Here is a 25,321-nt window from a genome sequence, read left to right on the forward strand (position 1 = left end):
TGGGGCTGGAGAAGTAGCACGGCCACCGTATTGGGAGACTTATTAGTTTGATTTGATGTGAATTCGGGTGGAGCTTGGGTGTGGGCTGGGATAGGGCGAAGGAGCTGAGTGGGGCCATGAAGAACAGTACCCCTTTCGTGGGCGACTGCCTGATATGTCTTGCAGTGATTATGATAGGGCTGCAAGTGAGCTCCTAACACAGGAGTGCTATACTGTTTGGGAGGTGAGCCATTCTGCAGGAGTGATTTAACTAAGGAGGTAAGGCCTTCAATCATAGATCTCATGGTCCCTATTTCTGCCCTGAGCATGTTTATGAGTTGGTGGGTATCCTCGGGTTCTAAGTTAAGTGTTGGCATAGTCGCGGCAGTGGACACAAGGAGAAGCTGGGGAGTGTCTTCCTTGGGGTCATCAGGCAGGTCCAATAAAGGAGTGAACCTGTTTTTGCAAGGGATAGTGGATCCTGGCTGCGTGGTGCTGTTACTAGAGGTGTTGTGGGAGTTAATGGGGGTGAGCAAGCCCTCATAGTGTCTGATAATACTTCCTGGTTGTATGAGAGCGTCCCTTTAAGGGATGTTTTTTGGAACATTGCTGGAATGGTGGGTGAGCGGCTTGGACTGGAAATACGGGGAGGGAACTGGCCAGAGGTAGTGCGCGGTAGCTAGTTCAACCTCTAAGATGCCTTCACACTTGCTAATCAGGTTGTCAATGTGGTCAAGAACACAGTTGCTGCCTGAGTGTTTCAGCGATTTCCTGACCTTTTCCCCTTTCCCAGTTAGGCCACCACCATTGCCCTCCATCGTTTTTCGCTTCCCCATCCCTTTAACCTCGGTGCACGTGGGCAAAAACAAATATGAACCCAAAAAGCCCAACCGACCCAATCAACCTCTTCTCTAGGAATATTAAAACAAAACAATAATAATAATGAGACAAATGCTTTGCATAAAAAATTAGTCTGCGCGATCAAACAATTAGCAAACCATAATAACAAAAGATTGTAGTTCGGTAAGATGATTTAATTCTTCTGGCTATGCAAACAATATGTGCCTAAGTAGCTTTATACCCACTGATTGGGCCATTTGTAAGACAAAGAGGAGAAGCTACCACAAGCAAATAATTAACTTGCAGCTGTGGGAATCAAAAACAGAATAGAAGTCGGCAGGCCAGTGTCAGGGGCTCAAGTCAGTTATATGTGATATGTTAACAAGCAGTCAGTCAAACAGGTAGTGTTAGTAGACTGTCCCAATTTGCTCGCAGCCAAAATGAACAAGATCAATTTCTGCACAGGACCAACAGCAGATGAAAAAGCAAGATGGACACAGTACCTCAAGGAGCAGATGTCAACCACCAATGCACTCCGGCAACCAGGCGTAAGAGGAGTGGCCCTGCCCTGCCTCTTCCTGGCAATGACGGGCAAGGATGGCCTGCCCTTGGCCCCGGCTTGGCTTGAGCGCGCACGCGTGCGTCCTGCGCAGCGGGAGCTCTCAACTTAATTTATGCGCCTCCGGGTGCGGAAGCGATGCCCCGGGGCAATGTGGGGAAGCTTGGGGGATGAAGTCCCTGGTGCTGCTTCAACCCCAGTGCTTTATGGAGCCTGAGCCTGGTGCAGCAGAGGAGCGTCCCGCTCAGCGGGAGCTGTCAACTTAATTCATGCGCCTACGGGCGCGGAAGCAATGTCACCGGTGCGATGTGGGGGAGCCTGGGGATGAAGTCCCTGATGCGGCTTCATCCCCGGTACCTGATGGAGCCTGGGGCAGCAGAGGAGCGTCCTGCGCAGCGGAAGCTCTCAACTTAATTTATGCGACTCTGGGCGAGGAAACGATGTCACCGGTGCGATGCGGGGGAGCCTGGGGATGAAGTCCCTGGTGCGACTTCAACCTCGGTGCCTGGTGGAGCCTGGTGCCCAAGAGAAAATATATTTTGTCTCTCAAGCAATACAGGAAGAACATAAAAGTGTTATAAAGACAAGATCTTGGATCGGTGCAGCTAATTAACTATCCACGAGGTGGCAGAGTTTGACAAAGAATGATAAACATTTTGATAACACTATGCCTTTATAGGTCAAGCCTAGACAGCGCATGCACCGTCTACAAGACATGCTATATCTCTTCTGTGGGCTTTTGGCACACCCATTGATTGCCATTGGGTGTGTTCTGTGGCATTTTTAAATACTTGCTTTTTATTGGTATGTTACTGCAATTGTCCCTCCTTTGTGTGGCTCTTTCCTCCCACGGCGATTTCACTAATGGTTCTCTTTGTTTGTCCCACAGGATGATGCAGTGCCTTGCGGGCGGGGCCATGCAGGGACCGGGCTTCGCTCTTTGGCATTTATGTTTCTTTTGTTTTTGGTAGTTCCCCTGTTGTCACTCCTCACCACTTCCCCTTTATGTTCATGGTTCGTCCTGGTCGTCCCGACGATGCAGCTCGCAGCTGCTCATGCCCGTTTTCTCTCGTGTACCTGCATGTGCTGCTCCTCTGCCCCTTCTGATGCAAAAAACCAAACTTAACTTGTGACTTACCCACAGTTTTTCCCTGCCTTTAGTAACAAATTTAAAATGTGACTTTTTCTTTGTGCACTTACTACTGGCTAATCCCTTTAAATAATTAAATCCCTTGACTGTTGTCACGTTATTTTTGTTTTTGTTCGAGTCGCGTACCTTGCTCGATGTCTCTGACACTTCGGGACAACAGTGAAAACATACAGAAAAGAGAATACGTAGCTCATCTTCTCTGTGGGGATCAATAGATCCATCTATAAGGGTTGTATGACAGAGGCATGAATGGCTAAACCACGCATGCCTCTACTATGCTGCCTAAACCATGAATGCGTCTGAACAACACATTCCTTTACCACACAATTTTGCGGTAAAGGCATGACTGGTATAGGGATGTGTGTTAAAGATCACACCCTATGCCACCTGCCCTTAGCCCTAACAACTATCCTGATCCCCTGAACCCAAAGATGTACCCTGACCCCACCCTGAGCCCTTAAAACTAACCTGAACCCCCCAGAGCCCTAAACACTTCTCCTACTCCCCTGAATCCTAAAAACTACCCTAACCCCTATACCCTAAAACTGCCCGACCTCCTGAGTACTAAAAAGTACCCTGACCCCAGCCTGAGCCCTAAAAACTACCCTGACCCCCCTAAGCCATAAAAGCGACCTGACTCCTGAGCCCTAAAAAGTACCCCGACCCCCCCCTTGAGCCATAAAAACTACTCCCAACCCTTAAAGAATATCCCCATCCCTCCAAAACCCGGCCTTAGACCTACTTACCTCACCGCGTCCTCTCCTGATCTTTCCTGTTCCAGGGTCCACCTGTTTCAACATCTAGACTGTAGATTGCTTTAACCACGCATATGCATGGTTAAGGCATATATATTGCTACAAAGACACCCGAGCACACCGTAAAATTGTTGCTTTTATCCTAAATGCATTAAAGCACTGTCCCCAGAGTAATCCAAAGTCTTTTGGTGCAAAGTTTCAATTATGACGTCACCAGACCATGTCCCAGATCAATACTCCCAATGATGAAGTCAATCCAGTTCAATCTTTATTTCTTTCAGATCACACCGCAGCCGACGTGCATTTCGCCCACATCGGGCTTCCTCAAGGCTCGCTAATGTCCAGTACTTTACTCAGTGTGATTCATACATCTGATGAGTCTCATTTCAAAGTCATAGTAAGCAGAATCCATATGTCCAAATATCGTTAGTTAGAGGCTTGGTTGTAGAATCCCCATTCTCCAGATATGTATATTGGTTAGGCGTATTTAGTTTCATAAAAACGGGCGTCCTCACAGAACCATGATACGTTCTATCGTGAGTACAGACGATTCCCGTTAGTGTGTCCACGTCTTCCCCAATAAGACAGCCCTGAGTCTTTCAAATGAACCTACCGCAATATTCTATACCCCAGTCCAAGAGCTAAGACTTCTCCCAGTTCCCCACACGATGGATCATTTCTTCATCAGTGAGACATCCCCCTGTAAATATCTTTTTCTCTCAGTATGCTATTTTTAAATATCGTTCTCAACATAAATCATCCCCTAAAGTGACAGATCCTCCATCCTGCTTTTGACAGCAGCACCCATGCATGGACCATGAGTCTTCTTCCAAATTGTCGACTCTAGTTGGCCAGAATAAGCTTCTGCGAAATCCAGGAAAAAGTGGATTATTCCCGTTTGCAGAAATTGGGGTTTTAGGCACCATCTCGATGCCTATCGATTGCTGAAATCAGATTTATTCCCGCTAACCGTATTTGCTGTTAGCAAGTATTTAGCTGCTGTGTGGAATATTAGAAGAACTTTTCTGACAAAATGAAATTTTATTTGTATTACATGAAGTACTTATTCTTGGAAAATATTCTTTTAGATGATGTAATTTTTCCTTTTTAAAAAAATGCTAATTATTGTGTTAGTCCTGGTCTTATCTGTATTGTATCTCTTTTATGACTTCACGAAGTCGAAATAAAGATCAATGAATGAATGAATGATATCTCTTTCTTCAGTTTATTATCCCCCATAGTGAAAGCAAACCCCCTCAATAGGCCAATTGTCTAACACTTTAACATCCCCTTAGCCTGCAGCTCCCACTGTGAAGCATATAGCTTCACCCAGTATGCCAGCCCGCTCGTGCAGGTCAACATTCTTTGTATTAATTTCGAGGTGATCCTAAACATAACTAACATTATCAGGCCCCATTGTATGAACATTGACTCAAAAACAGATCTAGTGAGTTGTTGGAGTTTACTACCCATATTTAAAAAAATGACCTATCACAGTTTTCATATATTCACTTGTTCTATTTCTGTCTTGACTCCCAGGCTCATGAATCTTGCCAGATTTACTATTGCCTCCAAAGTTTCTAGCAGGACTAGGGAGGTGAATATGCGCTGTTCTAATTACATAATTTAGCTTGAACTTTGGTCATATCCTGGAATGTTAGTTTACAGGCATATAGTGCAGCCATCAATTGCTTTCATCTTTTTACCCACCGTGTAGCTTCTGGAGCAAAGGTATAACCTCTGAGCTACCCTGTATTTCTTCTATTTCTCTGGTTACTTTTTTTCAGCATGAAAAAGTCACCTTTTTTCGGATAAAAATACTTTAATTTATCCACTTCCAATTTGCAAGTTGGAATGCACCTCTATTAACAGATATAGGGGCATATTATCAAGCCAGGCGATAAAATTATCGCCGCTTTAGCGGCAGAAAACTGCCGCTAAAATGGCGATAATGGGCTTGATAATATGCTCTATGGAATTCCAATTGAAGCCCATGTTAGACGTCCTTCACATTTAACATGGGCTTCAATTGGAATTCCATAGAGCATATTATCAAGCCCATTATCGCCGTTTTAGCGGCAGTTTTCTGCCGCTAAAGCGGCGATAATTTTATCGCCTGGCTTGATAATATGCCCCTTGGTGTATTGGATGAGACTCTGTTCAGATCTCAACTTTTGGGTTCATGGCCCCATTCCAGTTTCCACTAAATTAGTCACTTTAACTCTCTTCGGTGCTTTCTTTCTCTTGAGGGAAGGTGCCAGATGGCAGGAGACCTTTCCTTACAGATTTACCGCCCTCAAACTTGCATCGAAGGGCTGCGCCTCACTGCAGGATCCATTAAGGGATTCTAACCAATGTAAAGCTAAATATATGTGTCATTTGGTTATGTAGTGTACATTTTGATGAGTCTGTTACATTGCAGTCTAAATTCCTAGGCTGAGGTCAATACGATATGTACCTCCTCCCAATATGCTTTTAGCTTTTGTGTGCTAAGGGGGTTGTAAGAAACGATGGGGCATATTATCAAGCACGGCGATAAAATTATCGCCACTTTAGCGGCATAAAACTGCCGCTAAAACGGCGACAGTGGGCTTGATAATATGCTCTACGGAATTCCAATTCCAATACGGAAGCCCATGTTAGATGTGAAGGACATCTAACCTGAGCTTCAATTGGAATTCTCCAGGGCATATTATCAAGCCCATTATCGCCGTTTTAGCGGCAGTCTTGATAAAATGCCCCTCAATTATCAGACTATAAGTGAATTAGGCCTCAGTCTTGAAACCAGCTGTGGCTGAGCTCCCACACTGTTAAACCAATCTAGCACCTGTATTCCAGAGGATTCACACGCATAGCTTTCCTAGTTTGACCCAAGGAGCAATGGCTTTCTCAGAGAGAGCTACACCCCCCCCCCCCCCCCCCCCCAAAGTAATGTTCCTCTCACGCTAGACCACAGGTTGTAGTGACTAAAAAAACCTTTCCCTTCATCCAGTCCAGAAACACAGACACAAGTCCAGTTGAACTGGTCTTGCAGGTTTTTGTTCCCTGGAGGTGCAGCAAGCAGAAGGATATGTCTCCGGCAGACAGGCTTTTTCTTAAAAGATCTTGGAGCCCGCATCTTTAAGTAGAGCATTCAAGACCTCTTGTATATACTTTAGGATGTACTTATATGTGTATGTACTTTGTGGGCTCTGGAGATCAGCCCTAGGACTTGTCTGCTTACGCTTAGGGACTTCACCCTTCTGTACAACTGCCTCTATTTAACTGCCTTAATGGAAAACGACCAGCACAGGTCAGTAAAATACCAGAGTTGCTTTCTGCTTAGGGACTTTATTTTATTTATTTTTTGGGCAACTGCCTCTACTTAACTTATTTGTTAGAAAACGACCAGCAGAGGTCAGTAAAATACCAGAATCACTTTAGCATTCTCTAGATTCCAGTCCATAGAAATTGTCTTCCACGAGCACCTGTAGACAATAATATTTTTTTCAAATCTTGTATTTTCAGTGATATGACCACCGAAGGCCCTGATTTTATATTAAAAACAGAGCTTTGGACTACACCGATTCCCGCCGAAATGCAATATTTCTCTCCATGTGTTCCCATACCTGGCGTATCACGCAGTTTGGTGTTTACTTTCCCTCCATGTTAAAGAACAGTAGATGTTTCAGCACCCAGGCTAATGTGCCGCATAGCTAAATACATATAAGGTCCCAAAGGCGAGACCTATTGCATTACAAATGCTTGTTCACTAAAGTGGTTGCAGTTTTCTAAGTGTGGGTGAATAGTTCCTTTTTTAAGTTCCTACCTATTTGCATTTTGCTGGGTAAAGATGTGCCAATCCTTGGTTGAACCGAGAAAGCTTTATATTTCTGAGAACTAGACAACATTCTTAGTAGATACCCCACAATATCATATCACTTTCACACCTAAATGGAGCAATCAGCAAAAGAAAGTTGGCATGCCATCCTGCGTTAAAGGGCTTGCCTCTGTGCAGCAAAACAAGTACCAGCATTTTTTGTAATTTGTTCTGTTTAAGCTAGAACACTTTCTTAAAATCGGCAAATCACATAGAAATTTAGGGATAATTTGGCAACCAATCAAATCCATAATTATGCAGAAATCTCAGCACTGCGGAATCACATCATTCTAGTGACCTTAAGCCTTATCTCCCAAAGAATAAAATGGGCCACTCAAATTGAAGATCCTAATGTTTTTTCAGTAAATTGGAGGTAACACCTTTTGGGGTAATTGCTGTTTGTGACAACATTTACCACCAAATTTAGCATTTTTGGAGCATAACTAAAGCCGGCCATTGCTGCACGTGTCATTGCAGCTTTTTTTACTACCACCTTATAGTTTGGAATAAATTGTAGTGCAATAAGCTGGGAATAGTTTGCTCTTACATTTGCAATTGAAGCATGTTTACCATCATGCACTAAAGTTATTTGCAACACTTTTTAATTTTTTTCTGACCTGTAAATATGGCCTAAGAGCTAATAAATGAGCAAATGCAGAGTATGAGGCTACCATATTAGAGGAGTGTTGGAGTGGGGTCTAGTCGAGCATTTTAAAACACGTTTTTCATCACTGTTTTTGCAACTATCTAAGTGACGGCCAACATTTCCTATTTTTCAGTTCCTACCCACTTGCAGTTTGTAGGAGGAAGATGTGGCAAATTCATGATTTAACACATAAAGCAACACATTTCTGACAACTAGGCAAGATGCTGAATCCAGCAAGGAGTAATTTGTGTAGCTCTCTCAAGGTTTTCCTAAATAATGCATTATTGAAATTGAAAAAGTGTAAAACAGTGGGAACATTTTAATTCATCAAGTTTGGCACTGAAGACTAGCACTTTAAGCAGTGCTGCTAGCTGCTTCTCTGGTCCCATCGGTAATTCCTTATTTAAAGTCCTCTAGAGAGTGCTGCTATCTGCTTCTCTGTTCTCATTTGTAATCCCTCCTTCTCTGTCAACTAGACAGTGCTGCAGCTGCTTCTATGGTCCCAGTGGTAATTCCTCATTCTAAGTCCTCCAGGCAGTGCTGCAGCTGCTTCTATGGTCCCAGTGGTAATTCCTCATTCTAAGTCCTCTAGGCAGTGCTGCAGCTGCTTCTATGGTCCCAGTGGTAATTCCTCATTCTAAGTCCTCTAGACAGTGCTGCAGCTGCTTCTATGGTCCCAGTGGTAATTCCTCATTCTAAGTCCTCTAGGCAGTGCTGCAGCTGCTTCTATGGTCCCAGTGGTAATTCCTCATTCTAAGTCCTCTAGGCAGTGCTGCAAATGTGTCTCTCTTCCCAGTAGTAATTCCTCAGTCTTAATCCTCTAGAGTCCTCTAGTAAAAAAAAATATAATTTACAACGCCAATAGCTCTAACTTTCAAAAATGCGAGACCGATTGCATTGCAAATGCCTGTTTATGAATATGAAGCACAAACAAATACCGAAGGAAACTATTATCAAATTCTCTGTGGGATTTACTGGTGTTGGGATGCATGGATGATTGTGTGTATGTTACAGGGGCGTTGCTACCCGTGGTGCAGCCGCTGCAATGCACTGGGGCCCACAGGGTTGAAGGGGCCCTGCCTGTCTGTCACAGGAGCACACATTGGGGCATACTAACAAGAGGCAGCGATAATTATCGCTGGCCGCTCCTAGCGAGACAAATGTTATCGCAGGAAATTATCGCCATGCTAGCGTTGTATTAACAACGCATAGCGCAATGGCGATAATTTCCCAGCGATAGCGATGTTTTCCATGGAACATCGCTGGTTTTCCAGCGATGTTCCATGGAAAACGGCGATAACCTTGCTGATACGACACTGTGGTTGTATCAGCATAATCCACCCCCAATGATAAGTATACCTAAGTCTGCATTTTAGCAGACGTTCGTTTTTGGAGAAAACAGCTGTTTTCTCCAAAAACTAACGTCTGCTAAAATGCGTGGGCAGCCTTGTAAATATCGCGATGTTTACATCAGCGATATTTACAAGGTTGTCCTGCCCAGTGACGCCCAATTTGCATCTCATTAGAGATGCAAAGGGAGGCGTCGGGTAAAATGGTGCTAACATGCGCTAATGCATGTTATCACCCTCTTGTAAATAGGGCGATATTTTTATCTCCGCTTTTTTGGCTTTAAAAGCCAAAAAAGCGGAGATATGGCCCTTGTAAATATGCCCCCTTAGGAGCTAAGACATGCTTTATAATAGGGGGACATTAATGTCGGATATCCAATTATACAACTTGTTTAACTGGTGACAATCCATTACAAGCGTGAACTTCTTGAGAATTCTCCCTGCGTGTGCCTGTTACGTCTTGCAACTACTTGCAACTCCACGAAAAATGCTCTCTCTTTAATAAATAATTAATTGAGAAGAGAGTGTAACAACTTGTTATTAATGGGCCTTTTGTGAACCTTGACTAGGGATTTGGGCATACGCTACAACAATTGGGCCGCATGCTTCAGATCGCCGTGAGGCACTCTTGAACCGTGCAGCTTTGTGTGACTCTTGATGGACCCACCTTGGATAGGTGGGTGGTGCTTTTTATTTTATTTTTGTGGTGAGTAGCAGTATTTAGTCCGCCTATTTACAAGCATTGTTGGATCCAGCCTCAGGGGCTGTACGGGTCTGCTAATCCTCGGAACATACCCCCGTCTGTTATTGGCAATACAACTTTTCGGCACTGTTTCTGTTTTGCAGCTGTTTGAACACAAAGGCGGAGCAGTGGGCCTGCACTGGACTTCTTGGATGCCGGTCGAACGATGGCCTGTGATGTCTTCAAGAGACAGTCGAGGGAGTGAAACAACCTTTAATGGATGTCTGCTGCATTGACTTCAGGTAAGCCCCTAAAAATGGGCTTAGCTCTCTTCTTAGGTTTTTATTCCTTTCCTCTTTGCATCCTTCTGAGGTCATTGAATGGGTCCTGTTGCCCTCTTAAGGGTTATTGCATTGTGATTCCACCCTCTGCTGATCTAAATGTGGGGCGGAGATGATTTCTGCTTGGAATTCTCATCTGTCTCATTCGGCTGTTTAGGATGTATCAAATACATGATTGTGATGTTTGTTGATATTGTGGAAAATGAGGTTGTCTTTGGTTATGATAAAAAATACAAGACAACAGATTGTCACAATACTATCTAGAGAAGAGGTAGATTCCATTCAGAAGCCATTTTGGAACTCCCTGAGATGTCGCTGGGAGGCATATGCTCTTGTTTTTCACTGCCAGACTAGCAGTACTTGGCCTCGGGTGTTTCCCCAGGAGGCTGGAAGGGCGGGGACAGTTTTGTTACTGGGGGCCAATTTTGCAGCAGTGTCGCAAAATCGGCCCCCAGGGACAATATCAGCATTTCACCGCTCACTAGGGGGCATATTATCAAGACAGGCGATACAATTATCGCCGCTTTAGTGGCAGAAAACTGCCGCTAAAGCAGCGATAATGGGCTTGATAATATGCTCTATGGAATTCCAATTGAAGCCCATGTTAGAGGTCATTCACATCTAACATGGGCTTCAATTGGAATTCCACAGAGCATATTATCAAGCCCATTATCGCCGTTTTAGCGGCAGTTTTCTGCCGCTAAAGCGGCGATAATTGTATCGCCGGTCTTGATAATATGCCCCCTAACTGAGTCACTTTCGAGCTCAGTTGTCTGCCTTTTATTTCCACGAGGACTGATGTTGTGGAAATAAAAGACGGACAGTGGTGCACGGAGTCACAGATGGTTATGCAGGGAGGCAGAAAAAGGAATCACTGCACAGGCAGGCCTAGTCCTGACCCCAAGCAAGCAGGCCAGTGGCATTCACGGTAAGCGTATGCAGAGTTGCGTAATGAAAGTGTCAAAATGTCGCTCTTATATAAGCTGACAACTTGGCATTGCCGAGATGTCAACTCACATAAGAGGGACATTTCTACACTCTGTGTTCCTATGTGTGACATTTCATGTCTTATAGGTGATGTATGTGGCAAAGTGCTCATAATTGAGAGATGCGATCCATGTGCATTTCTCCATTCTTAGTGATTTAACTATTAGTGGAACCAATTATGCCTGGCCTCACTTTACGATGGCTGTGAGGTAGAATTGCTAAGAAGCCACAATGCACCAGTAGCCAGTGTACCTCGTCCATGGCTTTAAGTGGGATGTAAAAAGTGTGGGGCGCTCTTTTAAAGGGGCGTGGCTGATGTAATTAAAGGTGTGGCTTAAAAACACTGAATCTAAAAAACTATGCTTAGTGTAATAAGTGAGCAGTCTAGCAGTTGTCCAGGCCGTAGCCGGATATGTCGCACCCACGTACTCCAGCCGGAGCATGCACAAATAAAAGGAAAGGGTGTGCCCACTCGGGGGCAGTCAGCACCCGAACTGCAATACTGGTGTGGTGTCTCTTTTGCTGGTTTTGAGCACACCCCAGTCAGCGCGCATAGTGCCAAGCAGCACTGGTCTACACTGGCGACGAGGGGTGCCGGATTCATGCTCCCACTACCCATTGAGGATCGGCCGGCAGCATGAGGCAGTCCAAGAAGTGGCCCGCTTCCCACCGCGAGTACATGTGGTCACTGTCTGCCATAGACCAGCACCAGACAGGAGGCTAGCGTACAATCACGGCAGCAGCCAAAACATCCACAATACAGCCTCCAACAGCCAGTAAGGCACGCCCTCTGCCCCCTCAGTAAGGCTCACACATGGCAGCATCCAGACGACTGCCTGCCCTCGAGTGCCCAGGAAGCACCGCCCATGCGGCCTACAGGGTAGCCACGCAGTGAGCCCCAGAGTGAGCAGGCCCCACGCACACAGCGTCACACACGCGCTGGGGAGGGAAGATCAGGACGCTTCCTCCAAGGATCACCGTAGGCCCACCCACATAACGCCACAATGGCAGCAAGCCCCTAAGAACACAAGCACAGAAGGTGTGAACACAGCCAACTAGCTACTTCACTCTTAAGAAAGAGAAATGGGAGACAATCCTAATGGCCAACCAGCACTGGTCTGCATCGTCACTCAGCACGCGCCTAAAGTCGTCCTGCCCCCGTTCAGTGAGGCAGCCGCCCCCACTACAGAGTCCCCACGGTGGAAAACGTGGCTGGATCGTCTGGAAAGTTACTTTATAGCCACCAGGGCGACGGATGAGTCTGTCAAGCCATCGCTTTTGCTTCACTATGCAGGTGAGGAGGTACACCTGCTATTCAAGCACCTCCTTGGCACCGGGGGCCCAACTGACTACGACGCAGCGGTAGCAGCGCTCGATGCGCATTTCGACCCTTAACTGAATCCGTACTATGAGAGATTCAAGTTGCGCCAGGCCAGACAACGGGAAGGGGAGTCTATCGACGCCTTCCACACATGACTGAGGGAGCTTGCGAGCATGCACCTAGTCGACGAAAGAGCAGTGGAAGAGATTTGAGCCCAGCTTATCTAGGGAGTGCACAGCAAGGTGCTACAAGGGCTCATACTAAGGCAGCCGAACATACCCCTAAACGACATGCTAGTCATGGCCAGGTCACACGACCTATCAGCAGCACTGGCACACAAAATGGACCAGGCGTTGAAGCTCACAAACAAAAAGAGGGCAACCATCAAAACAGAGAAAGCCTACGCCGTCAAGACACAAGACAAGAGGAGCAGGCCACAGGACCGCCCTGGCTCCGAGAGGCTCGTTCGGGTACTGTGGGCATGAGGAACATCTACCACATGCGTGCCCCGCCCAAGGGAAGACGTGCACCAACTGTGGGATTCCGAACCATTTCGCGTCCGTGTGCCGGCGAAAAGGGACGCGTAAGGAGAACTGAGGAGCCAGGCCCATGCGCAAACTCGTAAGACAACTGTTGAGTGTGTCCCTGGCATCATCCCAAGGGAGAAGAAAGAATGAGCGAGCCACCTACCAAGCTGAGGATTCATCAACCGAGGACGACGAAGGAGAAACATACCTCGTGTCATTCACGCAGGCATTAAAGAAACGAAGAAGGCTACAGCCCACGTGCACAGTAAAGATCGCCGGGTCAGAGGTGAGTGCGGCAATCGACACCGGCCCATCAGTGAATGTCATGGGGATCCAACAATATAACCGGCTGAGGCCCAAACCAGAGCTCAAACCGTCCCAAAAAAAAATATTTGCATATGGGAGCGATTCACCCCTGCCACTCCGGGGCAAGATGACAGCACCAATACGATCGGAGGACAACGAGATCACGACCGACATACATGTCATCAACCAAGAGGACACCACTTTACTGAGCAGCCATGCAGCCAAAGATCTAGGACTGGTAATGTTTGCAAGGAGTGTGCAGGCAAACCAAACCAAAGAGCTACTAGACCAATTCGCAAGCTTGTTCCAAGGCCTAGGTCGGATTAAGAAAGCACCAGTCAAGCTACACATTGACCCGTCGATCACACCGATGGCACTACGACACTGGAGGATTCCCTTCCACCTCAGACCCCTAGTAGAACAAGAACTACAAAAACTAGAAGACCAAGGAGTCATCAAAAAGGTCTCTGGACCCACACCGTGGGTGTCCCCCATGGTGATAGCTGAAAAGCCCAGACAGCCAGGGAAGATAAGGCTGTGTATAGACATGCGCCTCCCCAACAATGCCATCAGGCGCGAACGTCACATCACTCCAACGATGGACGACATATTGGCCGATGTCAACAGGTAACGCTGGTTTTCAAAGTTAGACCTGAACGCAGGATATCATCAGTTAGTCCTAGCCAAAGAGAGCTGCTACAGAACCCCGTTCAGTACCCACCTTGGACTAAGGAGATATAAACCCCTCAACTTTGGGATATCATCCACAGCAGAGGTGTTCCAGGACACAGTGAGGGAGATCCTAACTGGTTTGCCAGGGGTGCTGCACGTGAGTGATGATATCCTCAACCACTCTGAAACCGCTGACGAGCACTACCGCCATCCAAGGGCCACACTGAAGTTGCTTCAAGACGTTGGCATCACCCTACACAGGGAGAAGCACCTCTTTTTAAAAAAACAGATAGAATTCTTTGGCTACCTTTTTGATCGGGAAGGCATCCAAGTGGATCCGTGGAAGTCCCAAGCGAGCAAGGACGGTCCAGCCCCAGTGACAGTGTCCGAAGTATGAAGCTTCCTGGGGATGGCCACATACTGTGGCCGGTTCATCCCCAACCTGGTCACCATTACGGAGCCACTCGGAAACCACACCTGGACCGGTGCAATGTGGAAATGGGGAACCCTGGACGAAACAGCATTCCAGAGGATCAAGACTGCCCTCCTCGATCACACCACCCTGGTGAACTTCCACCCTGCCAAGCAGACAGAAATATTAGTTGACGCCAGCCCCATAGGCCTCGGGCAGTACTAACCCAGGAGCAGGAACCTGGAAGTTGGGCAGCCCTGGCATAAGCCAGCAAGGCGCTCTCACCCACCGAGAGGCGCTATGCACAAATTGAAAGGGAAGCCCTGGCCATCCTGTGGGCATGCTGTCACTGCCATTTGTACATCTGTGGCTAGCCGTTCAGGGTCATTACTGACCACCAACCCTTAGTGCCGCTGTTCAGAGGGTCAGCACCATACCCACCCCCGAGGATCGAGCGATGGGCCATTGGACTCCAGCAGTACGAAATAGAAGTGGCCTACCGCCCAGGCACCAAAATTCCTGCCGACTTCCTATCGAGACACCCAACACCCCAAGACGAACAAGGAGATGAATCGGCCGTCGAGGTGCTGGTAGCCCACCTGAACATGATCTCAATGAACACATACCCAAAAGCCCTGACATTGGAAGACATTGCCACTGCTGCAGAAGGGGATCCCGTATTATCCAAGGTGCGCGCAGCCATCCTAGGAGGACACTGGCACCAATTCCTGCAATCGGCCAATGACTGGGCCGGGCCTGAGAGAGAGTGCCTCCTGAAAATGTGGAGGATCAAAAACAAACTGAGCGTAACCCAAGGAGGGATTCTGCTAAGAGGATACTGGATTGTCATACCGGCAGCTCTACAATATCAAGCAACCCAGCTGGCCCATGGAGGACACCAAGGAGTCGAGAAGATGAAGGCCCGGATGTGAGAAAAGGTGTGGTTTCCAGGGCTTGAGGCTCAGGTGGAAGAAACCATGAAAAGATGCCCGGCCTGCCAGCTGACCAGTGCCTCGGAGAGACCAGCACCCGTCCAGATGGAGGAGCAGGGCAAAGCCCCATGGGAGAAGGTGAGCATCGATTTTGGGAGCTTCCCCGATGGTCGGACGACGGTAGTGATGAGCGACAGCTACTCCAAGTATCCCCTGGTAAAGGTGGTCAGCTCCACTGAATTCTACCGGGTTGCCCCAGTGCTCTAGTAGACCTTTGCAATGTTTGAATGCCCAGAGGAGATCAAGGTTCATGAGGACCCTCAACAAGGCTTTGCGGATCGCCGTGGTGGAGAATGCAGACCCTGAGCGACACTTACAACTATTCCTTCGGGAGTACAGGAGCACCCCTCACAGCACCACCTGATGTACACCGTGGGCGCTGATGTTCAACAGGGTTTGCCGAGATACACTCCATGTCTGCCCAGGGGGGACCCCGCCTCCATACAGCGAGTAAGACGTCCTCGAGCAGAGAGAAAAGCAAAATCTTGCCGTCAGCTAAACCCAGAGGGCAGCGCCCAGGGAAGTACGAAGAGGAATCACCGTGATCATGAAAGACAGGAGACCAGGAGGAAAATTCCAGAGCATGTACAAACCGGGCCACTGGACAGTGGTCGATGTGAAAGGGACCATATCCTGGTTTAAAAGGGTGCCTGAACCTTCCTCCACCATGGAAGCTGACAGTATCCAAGACGCCGGGAGAAATGACGCAACAGAGCAAGAAGAACCCCTTGTGAGTGCCGTGCCGCCAACAGCCCCAGCGACACATAGCGAGGCGTACCAGAGGCCTGAATCACCGACCCCTGAGACCTGTGGGATGACGACAACAACCTCTGAGCAACCGGAGTCCCGCGCTGCCGCCCGGGGTGGTCACCCCTGGTACAGACTGTGAGAGAACCCCAGTTTCTCCTGTCATTACATACAGATATATAATACAACAAATAAAGTTACACCTTCAACAAGCCAGGACTATTGGCTTTGTCAGTGGTTAGTGGCATAAGATAAATACTCAAATATAAGACTATACTATTGTTTTCAACCAAGGCCTATTAATAAATTATTAAATTACTCCTGTGCAGAACAAAATCCAGCACTTGTACCTGTCTACTTTACAATTTAACCAATGTAGTATTGGGGCTTTAAGATCGATAAAAAAAACTGGGTCGGGTGCTTCTTAACGGGGCATGGCTGATGCAATTAAGGGCATAGCTTAAAAACACAAGCTAAAAAGCTGTGTTTAGCATAGTGTGAAGCCTGACTTGTATTTTGCTGCTTCTGGTATTACATCCAGATATATATTACAACAAGTAGCATTACAGCTACAACAAGCCAGGACTATTGGCTTTGTCAGTGGTTAGCAGCATAAGATAAATAAGCAACAACTTTGGCTTTGTTGTATATAATATTGAAAATGCTTTAGCTCTTTGTGGGCGAGGTTGTGGTGTAAGGCTAGAGCTGCCAACTTTGGAGCTCAGGGAAGCAAGGCCGTTGGTTCAACATCCTGTGACTCAAAAATTGAATTATGTCCTTGTGTAATGTAACTGGTGCTCATGTAAAGCGCTGCACCCTCCGGTCAAGTTTGCGCTATATAAAACTGCTAATAAAAAGTTCTGAAATGATGAGATTCTGAAATAACTATAACAAGTCTCTTTTGAAGTTACCTCAAAGGCAGTGAAGGCTGGCACTGCTGCAGAGTTGAGATTTCATTTTTTCAACCTGAGGGTGTGGGCAAAAATGGAGAGCCGATGGGGACCCGTCTCAGCACCTGATTTTTAGAACTGCCGGTGCTGAACACCGGGAGGACCCGGACCACTTAAATCCCTGGCCTCGTCTACAGTGTCTGAGTAAACCATGGGTAACAATAGCCAGCCTTAAATGCAGCTTGGGGGGCCATGTTGCCTGTGATAAGGGTCCCCTTCCTGCACACATGATCTTGTTTGTGATGCTTCTGCCTTATGATAATGTCCCTGAAACGCCAATATTTTCCACACTCTCAATGCTCCTTTTCATCATTGCTCCCGTTTAGCCCCTCCATTTAACAATTGTAATAGTAGTATTGCTTCTTTGCCTCCTGAATGATGCTCAGCACTATTTCTTGTATGTAGTTGAGGTCATTTCACCACCACATGATAGACCAAATCCTTACTTGTAATTATAATTCTCACTTGCAAAGTGCAAACATATCACTCCTTAAGGTTTCAAGGTGCTGGTGGCCCTCATGGAGATTGAGTGAGCGGTTGCCCAGAGTCACATGTCGCTGAGCTGAGCTGCCGCCGGCGCCAGGGATCGAACCGTGATACCCGCACTCCATATTAAGCTATTTTGGCCACTGCGCCACACCTCTCAAATCTGCAACCAGTGAAAAAAATACTATTTTTAATTTGGATCTTCTTCTTTTCAAGTTCAAACACTTACTCAAGTCAGCTTTTCTTAAAAATACCTAAACACTAAAGAGAATCCTAATTTAAAAAGACTTGCCCAAGTATAGTGCTTTTCATTGTTCATACATAATAGCTTGTAAGTGGGTTTATCGGGGAGAACTGTCAGTTCAGTTTTGTGTTGTACCTTCTTTAGAACCATATGCAGTTCTAAACATTTTAAAAATAGGACGAATTAACAAACACACTCAAAAAGATGAAATAAAGCAGAGTTCAGTGGGTATCCTGGTGCACTGTAAGGTAATCATTTGCTATGCTTTAGAAGGTAATGTCTTTGAATATATCATGAATACTGTGTTGTAGAATAAGCCATTTTCTTGGTGGAGAATCCCCAACTCCCCTTGCAGTGGTCTGGATCGTTCTTTGCACTCCGTATGGGGACTGGTCTGTCTTTTTTTGGGTTATCTTTAAGAATGTCTGTGGGTAAGACTGTGAATCTTTGTGCAATGTAAGGTCATCCTTTACTATGCCTTAAAAGTATATACATTTAATATAGCATGAAAAATGTGTTGCTATTCATTTCCACATTTTTGGGGGGAGAAGCCCTCCTCAAACTTTGCTTGAAGTGGTCAGACTTGACGCGCTTACTCGCTACGCACCATATGGGGGGATGGTCTGACCAGGGCTGATTTGGGGTCCCAGCCTGACCCTGCTGCCGGTGGTGGCCCTGATTCAGATCTCGGTCTCCAAATCCCCTCTATTTCCACGGACGGAATGATTTCACAGTCACACGCACACACGCTCATCATACGCTGGTGGGGCCCATAACACCAACATTCATTCTACCACTCTATCCGTGCCTCGCAGAAGGGGAAAAAGAGACTATCCGTACTTAATCAATCTGCATTACTTTGATGAAAGAACCACTGTCCCTAGAATCACCCTAACAGTCCCTTCATCAAATGGGTCAATCGAATCGACTAGTTGCTATAGGTTTGATGCAAAATCTTAATACTCTAAACATTCAATAACACATTTTAATGAAATAATCACCCAACTCAGTAATTCAAATAATAGTCTCTTTTATCTAAATCAAATGCATGTTAAAAGCCTAGTAAATGCAATATCATCTTTGTCATAATTTCCTATTCTGGCTAAAAGTCGGTTTCTAAGTCAGAACTGGTCCTCAGCAACTCTGTCAAAATTCTGTGCCGTCATGTAGAGTCACCGTCCTCTCTGTCAGCATAACCTCAGGATACTGGAAATGACGAACTCTCCTACCTCTCTATTCTACCAATATTTATACTAAAATGTACATTCCAAATGTTGCCAAAATCAGTTTCTAAACATTCAATTGGTGGAAAAATATGTCATCTTGGTACATTAGGAAACATTCAATAATATTCACACCTATTATAAATTTCAAATGCTAAAATAGAAATTAGAAGTCCATGGCTAATTCGCAACATTTACGGATGTCTCTCAGGGCAAAAATGTATCTAATCCATGGGACCATTACAAGTTCATCGGGTCGTAATTTAAGTTGCAACAATTTCTTCACGTTCAGGGGCATCTGGCTCCCTTCCCGGAGAAGTCATCATGGACATGGCGTGTCAGGTTAGCCAAAGTACAGGGTCGCTGTCAGTGCAAATGCCTTTCTCCATTGTATTTTTCAGGAGATTTATTCAATTCTGCTAGGCCTCAGTCGGCAGCCATCTTGCGATAGGCCACAATGGTTAACCTAAGCAAAGAAACATAAAATCGTAATTAATACATAGAAATAATTAATACAGTGTTACTCCCCTGCTAATACCCATATGTGTGTGCATTTATCTAGCCATATGCAACATCTAAAGCCATTAGTGCATGTTTATTTTAAGCGCAAATCATAATAACATCACATAAGCAACGTTTATTTTATTAATATGCATACAAACTTAGTTCACTTATTATTTTAGCCATGCAGATGCATTCCCACGTGTATTTCTTCTGTTAAAAGGGTTGATTAGTCTTAGACTCTACAAACCATTAGTTATTATTATTAATCTCTAGTCATTTTAATAAAGACATACGAAAATGGAATAGGTATTTCAATAAAAGTATTATACCTGCTCCAGCAATCCCCCCTTTGGTGATTTTATCACCACAAAAATCAAAACCCAAAACACATTAAATTTTCAATTTATCCCCTTTTCAGAAATTCAAAATGTCTTCTTGTTCAAATTTTTATAATCTTGTTTCTTCTTCATCTTCTCTTTTTGCTTCTATATACATACTCTCCCTCCATTCTTCTAATTCTATTTCTTGTGGATCTCTTTCTGGTTTCTTTTCTCTCTTTTTATTATTTTCTTGTCTGATTTTCATTTTATTTCTTCTATATCTACAGCACATACATCCTAGTCTAAGAATTAATAATGCAAAAATTACACACGTTAGTGGAAATAATATTTTACCAAATATGGTACTACCTATTTTAGCTATGAAATTCTTAATAGCTATCATCTTATTAGCCATTTTAGTCCAGATACTTTCAGCTTCCAGTGGTACTATTTCATCATGCAAATCAGTAATATTTTTGATATAGACTTTTAGATCTTTGCTTTCATCAGGAATGTAAGTACAACAATGTTGAACTTTCAGCATTCCACAAACTCCACCCTCTTTTGCCAATAAGATATCAAGGGCAAGTCGATTTTGCATTGCCATAGCACGTAGGCAACCATTTCTGTATTAACCAAAAGAAAGCCTCCAGCGGTGCTTGTTGACAAGCGATCCACTACTGTTGACAGCTTCCGAATACCATATGCATTCAAAGATATTCCCACTGCTGGTATCAAAGCTCCAAAGATATCACCTACAATTTCTCCCCAAGTTTCTCTTCTATTGCGTATTAGTGGGTTAGTTTGTCCAGTGTTTTCTACTCTATCCATGTGAAAGATTTTTGGAAAGACCAGGCCAACGTAACATGTGCCATACCAATGGTCTGGCAACCTATAGTAAGCCTTATTCCCACAAATATAATACACTCCAGGAAAGACTGGATCTTGTCCGCCTCTAAATCCCCATCCAGTTGCAATAAAGTATGTATCATGGCACTTACTTGTCCCTATGAAATAATAATCATACTGGGATTTCTTTCTCGTGATACATAATTTGCCTTTCTGTGGAGCATCTATAGCCATTGTTGGACTGGATCCATTCCTCAACTCCTTTTCTTTCTCAATGTCCCACATTGTTTCACTCATTTTATTTCCTTCTGCTTTCTTGTGCATGTTCAACCTTCTCCTCTCAACCATGTCTAGGAATGTTTTCTCTTCTTCCTTCAAACTGCATGTTAAATTGTTTCTAAAAACATATTCTAATGTTAAATCTTTAATTTCTATAAAAATCTCACCTAAAATGTTAGCTTCATAAGCAGGATTCAGTTCTTTATTCATAAGCAATTGCCCAAGAATGTTATCTACATTTGTCATATTATAGTCTAATTTTCCTAATTGATAAAATATACTAATTAGCACACTACATGAAATTCCATACGTAGCTGGAAGATGATGATAAGTCACTCCTTCTGAAACAGAGGCAGGTAATTGCATGCAGACGTAGCAATCCCTTACATCCATTGTCTTTACGTATTCATACAACAACTTTGAAAACACATTGCTAGAAAAATCATTAATAGACCTATCCTTATGTATATGTACATTGCTAGTTCTAGTTGGAACTACCTTCTGGGAACTCTTCTCTATGTTAGTCTTATTTCCAGTATGTCCTCCTAATGTGTCTATTGTTACTTTGAAAGAGATCAGTAGAGCAAGAACGCTCCATAGAAGCATTAATAATCCTGTACAACAGCAGCACATCTTGCACCATCATTTCATAAAGGTACATCTACTCTTGTTATCTCCTGTGTTAGCCATCTTGTTAAATTGATCGTGTCTTTTGACTTAGCCTCTTCTACTCCACTACTGTACTTCTAGAGTAGCAAGTACCCAACAGGTTATTACAGTCAGTTAGTTTTCTATTTTATTCTTCCACCTTCTTTTCCAAATGACTTCTTTGGATTTACTCAGTCTGGTCTCTCATCACTTTTCACTTCTCCATCATCATCAAAATGCAGAAAGTCCTGAATATCCGCTTCTTCTCCAATATCGGACTCTCAGGATTCCTACTGTTTCTTCTTCTTCAACCACTCTTAGTAAAGTCTCCTCTGGATTTCCTTGACTGTCTGCCTCTTCTCCTTGTTCAGGCAGTGCCACATACGTCCATTCTGGCGACTTATACTTCTGGTTTGGTTTTCTTATTCTTTTGTTTTCTTCTGATATCTCTGGTTCTCTCTCTTTGGCTTGGTTTTGACTTGACACTTCGTTCACCTGTTCAGCCTTTGATGGGTTAACTCGTGTCAGTCGATATCTCAGTCTCTTTATTTTGTTGGGCCAAAGGTCTCCTTTAGCATTTCTCTTTTGCTTTCCTTCTTTATTGTTTTTCTCTCCAATCCAAGTTCTCTTTCTCAGAACTCGACCTTCATGTGTCTCATTTTCACTTTCATCAGATTCTGTCTCAATTGCCTCTTGTTCACCAACAGTTTTTTCTTCACCAGTAATTTCTTTCTCACCAACAGTTTCCTTTTCCTCCTGTTGAGATTGCCCTACTTCTGTCCCTCCTCGGGTCTCCGACACACAATCTTCTTGCTGTCTACTTTTCCCTTCACCTAGCTCAGTGTTGATGTTCCCTACACCTCCTCGGGGTTTTTCCGCAGAAATCTGTCCCTCTCTTTCTATTTCTGTCCCTTCTTCATCTACAATGATTGTCTCAGGTGGAACTTCTCCAACTATCTCATTTGGATCAAGTGTCACTTCTGTTGGAATGTTCCTTTCTTTTCTTTCTTTCTTTTTGTGTTCGTCACTGGTAGTTGGGATTTCAGGCACTTCTCCAGAATCTGGACTTGTCTCTGGAGTCTGCAACGTTCTTTTCAGGATTCCTCTTTGTGGGATTAGAACCGCTCTTGGCCCATTCTCCCCCCTTTCAGGATTTCTTCTTCTCTTTGCAGTCTCCTTGTCTGAATCATCACTTGATTCTGATTCATCAAAGTATTCTTTTCCAATGCCGTCAACTGGATTTGGAACTCTCAGTGTGTGACTTGCATGTATCCAGTTTTCACTCCAACACACTTCACAGCAGTTGTTGTGGTCAGGACCACTTGTCTTGGCCTTCCCCACCTTGGAACCAGGCAATTTCTTCTTCTGTGGACCTTTATTCTCACCCAGTCCCCTGGGCTCAAATCATGGGCTGGTTTCCTTTCAAGTGTGGTGGCATCTTCTCCAACCTGGTGAAACACAGAATGGACTGCGTCAGCCAGGCCTTTACAGTAATCCAAAATCATGTCATCAGTTATTGTCATCAGCTTGTTGACTGGTACAAACGCATGCCTCATGGCACGTCCCATGATTATTTCATGGGGACTCAAACCTGTTGTTCTGTCTGGAGTAGACCTAATCGTCATCAAGACTAGAGGCAAGACATCAGGCCATTTCATTCCCGTGGCTAAACACATTTTGCCAATTCTGTTTTTGATAGTACCATTCATTTGTTCAACCACACCAGAAGCCTCTGGTCGGTAGGCACAATGCAGTTTCTGCTGTACACTTAATGCTTCACAGATCAATCCCATGATTTCATTAAAAAAATGTCCTCCTCTGTCTGATTCAATGGTTACTGGGAACCCAAACCTTGGGATAAACTCTCTTAACAATAACTTTGCTACTGTTATCCCATCATTTCTTCTTGTTGGGAATTCTTCCACCCACCTGGAGAACAAACAGACTATCACCAGAACATACCTCAATCTGTTGACTTGGGGCATTTCAATGAAATCTATCTGCATTCTGGTGAAGGGTCCTCCCTCCCTGCCTATAGTACCTAGGCTCACCACTGTTTTCTTTCCAGGATTGTATTGTTGACATATCAGGCATCTTTGACAGAGACTCTCTGCTATCAACCTGAATTTTGCATTGTACCAGGTCTGCTTAAAGGCTCTTATCATAGCATCCCTTCCCAGGTGTCCTTGGCCATGATACATCCGTGCCATTGTAGACAACATGCTATTTGGCATGACTGGTCTTCCATCCCTATAGACCCACACGTGGTCTTTCTCCCTTGGTGCACAACCTGCTTTTACCCATTCTTTCATTTCCTCATCTCCTGCCTCATCCTGCAACTGCTTCACCTCTTCCCATGTTCCCACAACATTAGTAAACATTAAGGAGCAAGAAGACATTTCCTTTTCTTTACTCCGATTTATGGAGTAATTATTTCTAGCACAATACTGTGCCATGTCATTAACAAATCTGTTACCGACAGTAATGTAATCACTACCTTGACCAGGAGCAGCGCATTTTACAACAGCCAGTTCTTTAGGCAGCTGTATCGCCTCAAGTAGTTTTCCAACCACTTCTGCATTCTTTATGGGAGTTCCACTTGAGGTCAGGAAACCTCTCTGTAGCCACAATTGGCCAAAGTCGTGGACAACTCCGAAGCCGTACTGGCTGTCAGTCATCACAGTCACTCTCACATTCCTTCCAATTTTACAGGCCTTTGTTATTGCCACCAATTCTGCTACTTGAGCGGATTTAACTCCTTTCAAGGGTGATGCTTCCACAACTCATGAAATTGTACATATTGCATATGCTGCACTCAACACTCCTTCATCCGTTCTCAAGCATGAACCATCCACAAAAAACACATGATCACTCTCAGGCAGTGGCACATCTCTTATATCTGGTCTGGGTTTTGTACAGTAGTCAAGCACATACAGGCAATCATGATCAATTTCATCTCTTACCTCCACACTTTCAGAATCTGGCAACAGCGTTGCTGGATTCACATTCACGCATCTCTCAAGACTCACATTTGATGCACCTAGAATGACTTTCTCATATTTAGTCAGCCGACTATGTGACATGAACTGTGTCCGGCTCCTTGTTAAAAGGATTGCCACATCATGAGGTACAAACACTCTCAAGGGATATCCCATTACGATTCCCTCACTTTGCTCCAAACTTCTGCATGTAGCTGCTACTGCTTTCAGGCAACCTGGTAAACCCACAGCTACTGGGTCAAGTGTTGATGAGAAGTACGCAACTGGTCTCCTCAAGCATCCATGTTTTTGAATTAACACTGGAAGTGCACATCCGTTCCTCTCACTGCAGTACAACTCGAATTCCTTCTCATAGTCTGGCATACCTAGGGCAGGTGCTTCACAAAGTCTGTTCTTCAATTCTCTGAATGCTGCTAATTCTTCTTTGTTTAATTCCAGGGGGTCCTTTACCTCACTTTTGGTCAATTTTATCAATGGCTTGGCAATCAGGGAAAAATTACTTATCCACTGACGACAATAGCCAACCATTCCTAGGAACATTCTCACTTCTCTTTGTGTCATTGGAGCTCTCATTCCTCTAATGATTCTGATTCTGTCTATGGTCACTTTTCTCAGGCCTTTCTCAATATTATTTCCTAGGTATTGGACTTCTTTCTTGCAGAATTGCAATTTGGCTGGGGATACTTTTAGTCCTC

The sequence above is a fragment of the Triturus cristatus genome, chromosome 7, assembly GCF_964204655.1.
Source record: "Triturus cristatus chromosome 7, aTriCri1.1, whole genome shotgun sequence".
Taxonomy (NCBI): Eukaryota; Metazoa; Chordata; class Amphibia; order Caudata; family Salamandridae; genus Triturus; species Triturus cristatus.